This window comes from Sciurus vulgaris, assembly GCF_902686455.1.
Source record: "Sciurus vulgaris genome assembly, chromosome: 12".
NCBI lineage: Eukaryota > Metazoa > Chordata > Mammalia > Rodentia > Sciuridae > Sciurus > Sciurus vulgaris.
This window is the reverse complement of record NC_136473.1, coordinates 107,134,802-107,147,487: the sequence shown is the minus strand read 5'-3', so window position 1 is coordinate 107,147,487 and position 12,686 is coordinate 107,134,802.

The following is a 12,686-nucleotide window of genomic DNA, read 5'->3' as shown; positions in this document are numbered from 1 at the left end:
AATGTGCACGTTCGTGACCATAGGATTCATTCTGATACAATCATGCAAGCATGGAATACATCCTGTTCTAATTGGGACCCCATTCTTGTGGGTGGGCACGATGGTGGGATTCACTTAGGTAATTCCATATGTGTACATAGGAAAAACTCGTGAGATTCATTCTACTGTCTTTCCTATCCCCACCCCTCTCCCTTCCTTTCATTCCCCTTTGTCTAATCTACTGGACTTCTCTTCCCTCCCCACACCTTATTGTGGGTTAGCATCCACATATCAGAGAGAACATTTGACCTTTGGTTTTTAGGGGATGCTTGGTTTATTCCACTTAGCATGATGGTCTCCAAATCCATCCATTTACTGGCAAATGTCATAAAGTCATTCTTCTTTATGGCTGAGTAATACTCAATTGTGTATATATACCACAATTTCTTTATCCATTTTATCTATTGATGGGCATTTAGGTTGGTTCCGTAGCTTAGCTATTTGAATTGTGCTGCTATAAACATTGATGTGGCTGTGTCACTGTAGTATGCCGATTTTTACCTCCTCTGGATATATGCCGAGGAGTAGGATAACTGGGTCAAATGGTGGTTCCAGTCCTAGTTTTTTGAGGAATCTCCATACTGCTTTCCAGAGTGATTGCACCAATTTGCAGTCCCACCAATAATGTATGAGTGTTCCCATTTCCTTGTCCTATGACTAAGAAGAACCAATAGAAAAATAAGAAACAAAAATAATGAAGAATTATGTATATTTTCAAGTTAAAATAATTAAGTCTGATTTTTCAAATTATACATAACAGTAGAACAACAAAGATCATGGTAGCTCGACATCAGGCAAAAAGCTTATGACTGAAAAACATTTCATCGTCAGTCATTCTTACAGCAGGTGGAGGCAAAATAAATTCTTAGAGGTAAATGAGAACAAAGAAACATCATATCAAAATCTCTGGGACACTATGAAAGCAGTACTTAGAGGAAAATTTATTTCATGGAGTGCATTCAATAAAAGAAGAAAAAAATCAACAAATAAATGACCTAACACTACAGCTTAAAACCCTAGAAAAAGAAGAACAGAGCAACACCAAAAGTAGTAGAAGACAGGAAATAGTTAAAATCAGAGCTGAAATAAATGAAATTGAAACAAAAAAAAATCGAAAAAATTGACAAAATAAATAGTTGGTTCTTTGAAAAAATAAACAAAATTGATAAACCCTTAGCCACACTAACAAAGAGGAGAGAGAAAACCCAAATTACAAATTTGGAATGAACAAGGAAATATCACAACAGACACAATTGAAATACAAAACACAATTAGAAGCTATTTTGAAAATGTATACTGCAACAAAATAGAAAATCTCAAAGACATCAACAGGTTTCTAGAGACATATGAATTACCTAAACTGAACCAGGAGGACATACACAATTTAAATAGACCAATTTCAAGTAATGAAATAGAAGAAAGAAGTCATCAAAAGCCTACCAACAAAGAAAAGTCCGGGACCAGATGGGTTCTCAGCCGAGTTCTACAAAACCTTTAAGGAAGAGCTCATTCCAATACTCCTCAAAGTATTTCATGAAATAGAAGAGGGGGGAACCCTCCCAAACTCATTCTATGAAGCCAATATCACCCTGATACCTAAGCCACACAGAGACACATCAAGGAAAGAAAATATCCTTAATGAACATTGATACAAAAATTCTCAACAAAATCTTAGCAAATCGCATACAAAAATATATTAAAAAGATAGTGCACCATGAACAAGTGGATTTTATCCCAGGAATGCAAGGTTGGTTCAACATTCGGAAATCAATAAATGTAATTCACCATATCAACAGACTTAAATACTGAAAGCCGCGCTTCCCACTGGGGCTGCTTCAAGCGGCTCGCGCAGCTTTACGGAAAACCGCGGCTTCTTGCGTTTACGGCCTGACCAGCAGGACAGAAGACATGTACACTTCAGAGGTTCATGAAGCAGCTTCCCCTTTATTCAAATAACACCCTCAATATATATAAGCAGTCTCATGCATAAGCAATTGTAACCAGATATGTCCATCCAATCCTGTTAAAGGTCAAGCGATCACTCGCTCGAGCATATATGTAAAGTATATCTGTCCACGCGCTAGGCAGCTGAACTGATTATAATACAGCCAATTGTAAACACGTCCTGCCGTTCTCCAGGCATAATTAGGACGCTGTTTGCTCTCTGCCAGTCACCATCTTTGGATGCACGTGGCATAACTCTGGGCCCCAGGTTTCGCCCACCACACTTAAAGTCAAGAATCACATGATTATTTCAATAGATGCAGAAAAAACATTTGATAAAATACAGCATCCCTTCATGCTCAAAACCCTAGAAAAAATAGGGATAGTGGGAACATTCCTTAACATTGTAAAGGCCATCTACGCTAAGCCCATGGCCAATATCATTCTAAAAGGTGACAAACTGAAAGCATTCCCCCTAAAAACTGGAACAAGGCAGGGATGCCCTCTTTCACCACTTCTATTCAACATTGTCCTCGAAACTCTAGCCAGAGCAATTAGACAGACCAAGGAAATTAAAGGGATATGAATAGGAAAAGAAGAACTCAAACTATAACATGATTATATATTTAGAGGAACCAGAAAATTCCACCAGAAAACTTCTAGAACTCATAAGTGAATTCAGTAAAGTAGCAGGATATAAGATCAATGCTCATAAATCCAATGCATTTTTATACATAATTGATGAATCCTCAGAAAGAGAATTTAGGAAAACTATCCCATTCACAATAGCTTCAAAAAAAAATAAAACACTTGGGAATCAATATCACAAAAGAGGTGAAAGACCTCTACAATGAGAACTACAGAATACTAAAGAAAGAAATTAAAGAAAACCTTAGAAGATAGAAAGATCTCCCGTGTTCTTGGATAGGCAGAACTAATATTGTCAAAATGGCCATACTACCAAAAGTGCTATACAGATTCAATGCAATTCCAATTAAAATCCCAATGACATACCTTACAGAAATAGAGCAAGCAATCACGAAATTCATCTGGAAGAATAAGAAACCAAAATAGCTAAAGCAATCCCTAGCAGGAAGAGTGAAGCAGGGGGTAATGCAATATCAGATCTTCAACTCTACTACAAAGCAAAGTAACAAAAACGGCATGGTATTGGCACCAAAATAGACAGGTAGCTCAATGGTACAGAATAGAGGACATGGACACAAACCCAAATAAATACAATTTTCTCATACTAGACAAAGGTGCCAAAAATATGCAATGGAGAAAAGATAGCCTCTTCAACAAATGGTGCTGGGAAAACTGGAAATCCACATGCAGCAGAATGAAACTAAACCCCTATCTCACCCTGCACAAAAATCAACTCACAATGGATCAAGGACCTTGAAATCAGACCAGAGACCCTGCATCTTACAGAAGAAAAAGTAGGTCCAAATCTTCAACTTGTAGGCTTAGGATCAGTCTTCCTTAACAGGACTCCCATAGCACAAGAAATAAAAGTAAGAATCAATAACTGGGATAGATTAAACTAAATAGCTTTCTCTCAGCAAAGGAAACTATCAGCAATGCGAAGAGAGAGCCTACAGAGTGGGAGAAAATCTTTGCCAATCATACTTCAGATAGAGCACTAATTTCCAGAATATATAAAGAACTCAAAAAACTCTACACCTAGAATACAAATAACCCAATCAACAAATGGGCTAAGGAAATGAACAGACACTTCACAGAAGAAGATGTACAAGCAATCAACAAACATGAAAAAATATTCACCATCTTTAGTAATTAGAGAAATGCAAACTAAAACCACCCTAAGATTCCATCTCACCCCAACTAGAATGGCGATTATCAAGAATACTAGCAACAATAGGTGTTGGCGAGGATGTACACTCATAAATTGCTGGTGGGGCTGCAAATTAGTGCAGGTGCTCTGGAAAGCAGTGTGGAGATTCCTTAGAAAACTTGGAATGGAACCACCATTTGACCCAGCTATCCCACTCCTTGGCCTATACCCAAAGGACTTAAAATCAGCATACTACAGAGATACAGCCACAACAATGTTCATAACTACTCAGTTCACAATAGCCAGATTGTGGAACCAACCTAGATGCCCTTCGATGGATGAATGGATAAAGAAACTGTGGTATATATATACAATGGAATATTACTCGGCCATAAAAAATAATAAACTTATGGCATTTGCCGGCAAATGGATGAAACTGGAGAATATCATGCTAAGTGAGATAAGGCAGTCTCAAAAAACTAAAGGACGAATGATCTCGCTGATAAGCGGATGATGACACATAATGGGGAGGTGGGAGGGGGACAAGAATGGAGGAAGGAGGGGTAAAGAGGGGTGAGAGCGGTGGGGGGGGGAGAAAAAAAATAACAGAGTGAATCAAAAACTATTACCCTAGGTAAATGTATGATTACAAAAACAGTATGCCTCTACTTCATGTACCGAGAAACAAGATGCATCCCATTTGTTTACAATAAAATGAATTTTTTAAAAAATGTACATGTTCAGTGTCAATAACTTTCACAAGTCTTCCACTCTTTTTGTGCCGAATGAAGACGTCAGGAACCTGTCAGCCTGGTCGAGACCACAAACGTGTTGGGTTAGGAGGCGGAAGCCAGAGGAACGCCAAGGCAGTGGAAGGCCCGGAAAACCTTATGGGGAAGTGATAGGGTGGCTTTCTTGAAGTGATAGGGTGGCTTTCTTTGTGGTTTTTTGCTTTTTTCTTGTTGGTGGGTATGAGGATTCACTGGCGTTGCCATGATGTGCTGCCTGGCCACAGGAATCAACCAACCATGGCCTGAAACCTCCAAACCTGAGCCAAAATAGACCTCTCCCTTCCTGGGTTCATTATCCCAGCTATTCGCTACAGTGACAGAAGGTGGACAAACACAAAGACCAGGCAGAGTCTAAGTCAGCTTGATAAGTATCTCCAAAGTCCCCACCAAAAGCACTGAGGTGGTTCACACTCCACACAGGAGCCATCAAGAAGGTCTCCTTCCACACGTCCCTGCCACCCCTGAATCTCCGTATCAATTGTATTCTCTGTTTTGCTGTCTCCCAAAGCAGACCTGAAGACAAGGAGTCAGTGCAAGACGTTTATCTGAGTAACAGGGACTATAACAGGGGAATGGATAACCGGCATCCAAAGGCAAAGGTGGCCCACAGGTCGTGGGTCAGTGGGCAACCCAAGCCCAGTCTCGCAGGGAGACTCTGGAAGAGGGTGCAGAGTGCCTCAGGCTGTGCCCCCTGGGGCGGCAGATACTGACATGCCAACTGCCAGAGCCACTGAGGAGGGCCGCTTGAGTGGGTAGCAGGTTGCAGGTGGGGCGGGCAGAGGTCTTCTGCAGTTAAAAAATAAAAATAGAAAGTCCTCGGGATGCAGGTGGAGGTCCACTGGAGCGTGTTGAGATGTCCAGGGTTGGTCCTGACCGTGACACGGCTTGGGGGACTTGGCAGGCACCACATGCTGAGTTTCTGTTTAGTGAGGAGCTGACCTCTGGCTTTGGCCCTTGGTGGCTGGGAGGTGACCACTGGGTCCCTGGAACACCCTGCGTTGAGTGTGGCCCCAGCCAATGCTGAGAGTTGACTTGGGTTGGGGCTCCAACCCTCTGCTCACCGAAGGCCCTGGTGCGTCTCCTCGGTGGCAATCCCCTATGTATCCCATTGTGGCCGGGAGGCAAAGTTGGGAAAGACCAAACCCTGCACCTGGACCCCTCGGATGCTGCCCCATGGGCGTCTTCCCTCAGCTGACCTTAATCTCCTTCCTTTCCTATGATAAAATCTGGTGTTTCCTGAGCCGAGTCATTCTCCAAGATCTTCCACCCCGAGGGTGGTCCCAGCCAAGGTCGCCTGACTTTTTCTACATTAAGGAATTTAACTCCTTCTCCTTCTTTGGGGGCAGGGGTTGTAACGAGTTTATCATTAATTTAGTTTTTGGTCGTTTTAAGTTATTGTACAATCAGTGCTAATAGCCTTGTCCTGGATGGCTTTTGTTGACGTGAAAAGGCCATTGTTACTATAAAATTATAAGCATTCACTTTTGTTTTCTCATGTCTTATGCTGCCACTGTCCCCCATTTAACTAATTTCATTGGAATTTGTTTTGTTGTGCGCTTTTAGGTGAAAATCTATTCTTATTTTCCCAATTGGCCTAGCATCATCTTTTGAATACTCTTTCCTTCATTTTTATCATGTTGAATTCCCACGCGTACCAGGGTTTGCATGTGGCCCCTCCCTTTCCACCCGTATATTCCATCTTGCGTCACCCTGGTCTTTCATTTCTGTGAAATACATTTTAATATCCCAACTTTCCTTCTTATTTGCCTATTTAAATCTTCATGGCTTTATTTACTACTTATCATTCCATTATAAAATGTCCTACATCCCCAAAATATGTTTAACTCAGAACATTTAAAAATCACTTGGTCAAGTCCCATCACCCCTCAATAAAATTCGACCAGACTTTTTAATTGAATGGCATTAAATAAACATTTGATATATTTGTATCTACAAAACTAAATCTTCCCATGCAAGAACATGGTATATCCCACAATAAAAATAATAATAATGTTTTATAAAACTTTTAAAGTTCATATTCTTCATGAAATCACAGTACACTTTTCACTAACTTCAAGGAAATAAGCATTTTTGTGGCTCTTAATGCACATAGCTACATCACATCCAGATCTTCACCTCCACCAGTCCCATCTGAGACTGAATGTGGCCCCTGGCCAATCTGAGCAGATGAGGAGCACCTCTGTGGATTTACTGTGCACTTTGTTGGGTGAGGCTGAACTTCCACATGCATTTCTCAGCTAGTTCTATTCCTTTCTTGTGTGAGGATTTACACAAGGAAACTTGCCAATGCCAGAGGCAGTACTTCCTCAGCAGCCCCCCAGGTGAGTGCACAGGCTGGAAGACCCGGCAGCCCAGCAGACAGGGTGTCGGGCTGATCCAGGTTGCAGCAGTGGGGGCGAAGGAGCGAAGGGATTTGCGAAGGCTACATCTGGAGATGTAATTGGTAGGATCTGCCGAGTGATTGCCAATGAGGCGGGTGGTTGGCAGAGGGCAGAGAGGAGCACATCTCCCTCGTTTCCATGAGTCTGTACCTGTGAAATCTTTTGAGGCAACAGTTTGAGTTTGGCTTTGAGACTAAGATTGCCCTGGGCTCAGGCAGTGAGGCCATCTGAAACCACACAGGCCAGTTTTCAGTCATGCAGGACCTAGCCTCACCCCAGGACTTACCGGGACCATTCTCCTCCTCGGCCCCACCTGCCACCCTTCAGTTTTCCACGAGAAGACTCCTCAGCCTCAGGGCCTTCCCACAGCCATTCTCTGCCCAGAATGTTCTTAACCCAGCTTTCTGCGTGGTTGGCTTGTTTTCTCCAAGTCCGGCTAATAGAGGGCTCTAATAGCTCAGACTATGTCTCCAGCCAAGCTTACCCACCAGAGCGGTGCCTAATTTACTTCCTCCTGGAGTTTATCACAACTTATAATCTTGTATGATCTGTCTACCTGTTTGAGTTCTGTCTGCCTCACTGGACTATATGACTTTAAAAAAAAAATCTTCAATTTCCTAGCATCTAGGACAATTCGCTGAATAATAAGCAAGAGGAGAAATGAGGGATCTTGTACCACCTCTGCAGGGTAGCTCTCTGAACACCCGTAAAGACATCTGTCTTTAGGACAATGGTCAAGACTCCAAGTAGCTCATCCGCAGAACAGGGTGTTGACAGGCAGGCAGGGGCTAGTCCAGGCTCGCGGCCACCCTAGCCGCCTGGTCTCCAGCACCTCCCCAAGTCCAGATCCAGCTGAGGAACTGGGACGTTCTCACTGCCTAGGTTATGAGTGAAGAAAGACCCAAAGAACGTGTGTGTGAGGTTTCTGTAGCAACCACAGCTCACAGAAGAGACTGACATTTTCCATGAATTCTTACATTAACCCAGTAAAGTGGGAGAGACGGGAGCTGAAAGGCCAGCATCTTGGAGCTGCAAGTATAAAGCTGGTTTAAAGCCCAGGCCACCGGCCTCTGAACTCAGAGCCCTGTGCACTGTTTCCATTCAGCGTGTATTTTCACGCACCTCCAATGTGACAAACAGGGACTCAAGGAAAACATAAAGCACAATCCTGGCCTCATGGAGCTAAAAGCTGCACCCCTAACAACTCAAGGCTGCCCCACCCACCAACACAAGCCGAGCTGAGGGGCTCAGAGGAGAAACAGGAGGCCGGGTGAGGGGCTCAGAGGAGAAACAGGAGGCCGGGAGAGCCAGCAGGCAGGAGTGGCGGAGGAGAGCCTGAGCCCTCAGGGAGGGGGAGACTGCGCTGCGCCCCAGCCCAGCTCCTCTCCTCGACCTTCACCCCAAGGTCAAAAGCCTCTCCTCTAATCAACAGCAAGAGGTGGGCAAGGTTTCACATGGTTACCCCCAGCTCTCCAGTCCTGCTAGTGCCTGACCCGCCCTGTGCTCCCTGTCCTTCTGTTCTGAAGGTTCCTCACGACTCGGTGGCACACACTGTTCTTTTCTGAAGTCCCTACATTGGAATCCGCATCACTCATCACAGCTGCCTTGCTCTGAGCACCACGCCAGCAGCCGGCCTCTGACAGCCGCTGCCAATGCCCCCGCTGGCCTCTGTCTACTGACTTCTCCTCAGAGGTGGTTCCGACCCTGGCGTCACTCCTGATGGTGGCCTGTGGCCACAACTCTGCCATCCCTCACAGAAGTCAGGAGGGGAGGAACCACAGAAGGCAAGAGGAAAGCATGTGACAGTCATGAAAGACACCAGGCACCGCGCAGGTGCCCCAGTCAGGGCCCTGGACCCAGTGGGCAGCGCCGTCTGTCCCTGCCACACCACCAGCGCATGGCTCATGCCCTGTGAGTGAAATCGACCCTGGGGGAGGGGGGCTCAGATCTGTCCCATTTTGACTCCACCTTGCTTGAAGGTGACATTGCGCTTCCAGGCGACGGAGTCGGCCCCGTGGCCGCAGGAGCTTCCCACACTACAGCATCCCATCCTGTGAAAAAGCTTGGTGACACTGGGGATTGGACCCAGGGGTACTTGTCCAATGAGCTATATTGCTAATCCTTTTTTAACTTTTATGCTGACACAGTGTCTTACGAAGTTGCTGAGCCTTCAAACCTGTAATTCTCCTGTCTCAGCCTCTCGGTCACTGGGATGACAGGTGTGCACCGCCACACCTGGCCCAGATTTCTTTTTAAATGAACATTGTCTTCAGATGCAATCTACAGAGCTTGTGAAATGTGGCATTCTAAATCTCCCTTCAAAACAATTAATGCAGCGGGAATGGGGGTGAATGCCTGGCATTCCAGCACTGTGGGAGGCCAAGGTGAGAGACCACAAACTGGAGACCAGGATGGGCAACTCAGTGAGACCCTGTTTCAAGATAAAAAATAAAAAGTGCCGGGAATGTAGTTCAGTGGCAGAACACCCTGGGCTCAATCCCCAGTGTTACAGATAATAATAATAATAAATAATGATGATGATGATGATGATGATGATGATAAATGCAATCCATCAGGCTTAAAATCCATCAAAGCATAATACAGTTTTTAAATATAATCTAATATTAATGCCTAAATTACTAATCCAATAGCATGACTAACTTTTTAAGTAATTTTGTCACAAAAAATCCCATGATAAAACACCCTGAGAATAAATGACAAAGATGGGAAATAAAAACAAAAGCTACTCCTGAGCAGGGATTGCAGCTCACTCCCAGGCACTGGTCAGGGTGAGGTAACCTCCTCTCCTGCCCTTCACCCAAGCAAACCAAAGCGGTGGAATTCCAACCAGCACAGAGCCCTGAGCCCGGGCTGCTCACCTGGCCGGCTCCGCCTCCCCCACCCGCCTTCTCCAGCGCTTTCCCTCCGCCTGCTGCCTTGGGTCTCAGCCTTTTTCTGGCTTCATCCCTTTTCTTCTCCCCTCTCTTCTCTTTCCCCATTCTTTGCCCATTCTCATTTCCTCCCCCTCTCTTGCCATTAAAAGGCTATAAAATTAAGTCCAAAGATAATTTATTACTTGTTTAGAGAACACTCGATTTTCATCTAAGCTTGGGTGCATTGAACGTCTTCTACTTTTTAGTGTGTGGGCGGAGGAGGATGTGAGTGTGTGCCTGCTTGTTCCTGACGCTCTTCCAGAGATTACGCAGCCTCTGAAGCAGATCCCTGCTCCAGGGTTGTATTGCTTTGAACAAACCCCCTCGAATGCACTTGAACTGAATTTGTGCATAAAGATTCCGCTAAGGTGAGGCTGAACATCATGGCGGAAGAGTGTGGCCAAGGGAAGCAGCTCACATGGTGATCCCGAAGCAGAGGAGAGACTCCACTCTCCAGATAGAAAACACACACCCCATGGCCTCACCCCCGATAAGCCACTTCCTTCAGCCACACCCCACCTGCCTCCATTTACCACTCAGTTAACTCCATCAGGGATTACTTCACTGGTTAGGTTAAGGCTATATCCCAGTTATTTCTCCTCCAAACCTTCTTGCATTGTCTCACATGTGAGCTTTTGAGGGACACCATATCTAAACCATAACGTCCCCATCTAGAGTTTTAGGGTTTCCGGCCTTCCTGGATCAATGGCCCTAACATTTCACAAGAGAAACTTGGCAAGGCTGTGAATTCAACAGATGTTCTTAATCTGCCACCACTACAATCAAACTTTGATTTTAACAGTAGCAACCCTGTGGCTACAAGAACTCAAAGGTTATTTTAGGGCTGCCATGGAAGCTCAAGATGTGGACCAAGAGGGTAAGGATTGGAGCCTCTCATCCTCCATCTGTAAGCTCTCCACCGCATTCGGCAAGATCCTCCCTGCATGATCCCCGCTGCCCCAGAGGCAGGCTGCAGCTGGCATTTCAGCACAATCAACCAACTGTGATAATTTGATTGTGAGCCAGTGAATGTCAGGGATGATGCGCTGTACTGCTCATCAGCAAGGGCTCAGCCCAAACCAACCCAAAAAACAACATTTGAGAGTCTCCTCCTAGGACGAGTCCTGGTACCAATTTCTCTGTCAGTCAGGGTCCAATCAAGAGACAGAAACCACACACTAACTGAAACGATGACACTAGGACTGTGAACTTGGTTAAAAAAAAAAAAAAAGTTAACTTGGTTAAAAAAAAAAAGTGGTCAACTACTAGAAAAGTGAAATGGTAGGTGTAAAAAAGTGGAAACCAGTCCACAGCTCTCACTCCTAGGACTGAGGGGAAGATAAACAAGGAGGACATTTAGAAGTGCAGAGAAGAGACAGCAGGCCAAGATTCAGGCCTCTGAGGAGATGGTCAGCTGCTCCAGAAACATGCCACCCCCACTGCAGTGAAGGGGGACCTCTGAAGACTCCTGTCACCAACCCTCCGCCAGGGCCAGCTGTGTGCAGATCCATTCCATCACGTGGCGGGGAAAACACAACCGGAAGAAGATAAGGTCCTCCTTCCTCTCCAGCCCCGAGAATCCCTTCAACACACCTTCCACTCCAGCCAACCTCACGTAAAGCCATCCGTCAGACAGAAGATGCAGCTTGCAGGGTGCAGCTCAGCATCACAACGTGGCGCAGAGACAGGCAAATTTGGAGCTAAGAGGAAACCAGTTAATAGCCGGTAACACCTGGGCACAGGGACCAGGAGTAAAGATGGACATGGGCACAGCTGAGACACGCTTTGCAGGCGGATCCACCTGAGCGTGGCGTTAAGGCTCCTGGGGGGCTAGTGAAAGGAGAGGTCAGGATGACGCTTTTTCTAAAGAGAAAGGGGAAACTGCCTAGGTCAAGAGAACTTGGAGGTGGTTAAGAATTACATTTTGGACATATTTCAAATGTTTGTGGCACATTCGGGTCAAGGAGTCAAATGGGCAGATGGCCATACAGATCTTGAGCTTGTCTGAAGATAGAAATCAGCATCCTCAGCATAGAGGTGTACCGTAAAGTCACAGGATGAGATGACATGGATAGAGAAGAGAGAAGCGAGGCCAGGAAGGTGCCCTGAGAAGAACCACGTCTGGAAGTGAGAGAAGGGTGGGACAGAGCAGCCATGAGCGAGGAATCGAGAGCTCGGTCTCCTGGAAGCAGAGGAAGCGTTTAAACAAAAAAAGTAGTCAGCTCTGTCACGGGCATTGAAAGTGAAAAAATGCTCCCATTGGGTTTAGCAAGATGAGTTTGAGAGTCTGAAGAGACGAGAGCTGAATAGAGAAGTGAGCGGCTCAAGCAGAACTCTAACCAGGAAAAAAATTAACACTGAGCTGCCCAGCATGGTAGCCACTGGCCACAGCTGGCTGTTGACAGGTGAAATCCAGGACATCCCCTGCCCGAGCTCCCTGTCACCCTCTCCACACCACCCAGGGCCGCCCACACCCCCAACGGGGACTTCTCCCAGCTGAGCTCAGGGGCAGCTCCTTTGTACTTTATGGAAGAGACCAAACAGCATGTCCTCTTCTTTGTCTCCCTTTTTTTTATTCAACATTATTTGTGAGATTTGGCTACATTGTTGTACAGGGTTGTAGCTGCGTCACTCACATGCTGCTTAATAGTTCATCATGTGACACCGGTTTATTTCCTTTTCAATGTAAATGGGTGATTTTTAGCTTTTGGTTATTATAAATATGATAATTACTATGAATATTTTAGTACTTCATGCAAACACACATACGTGTGTGTGT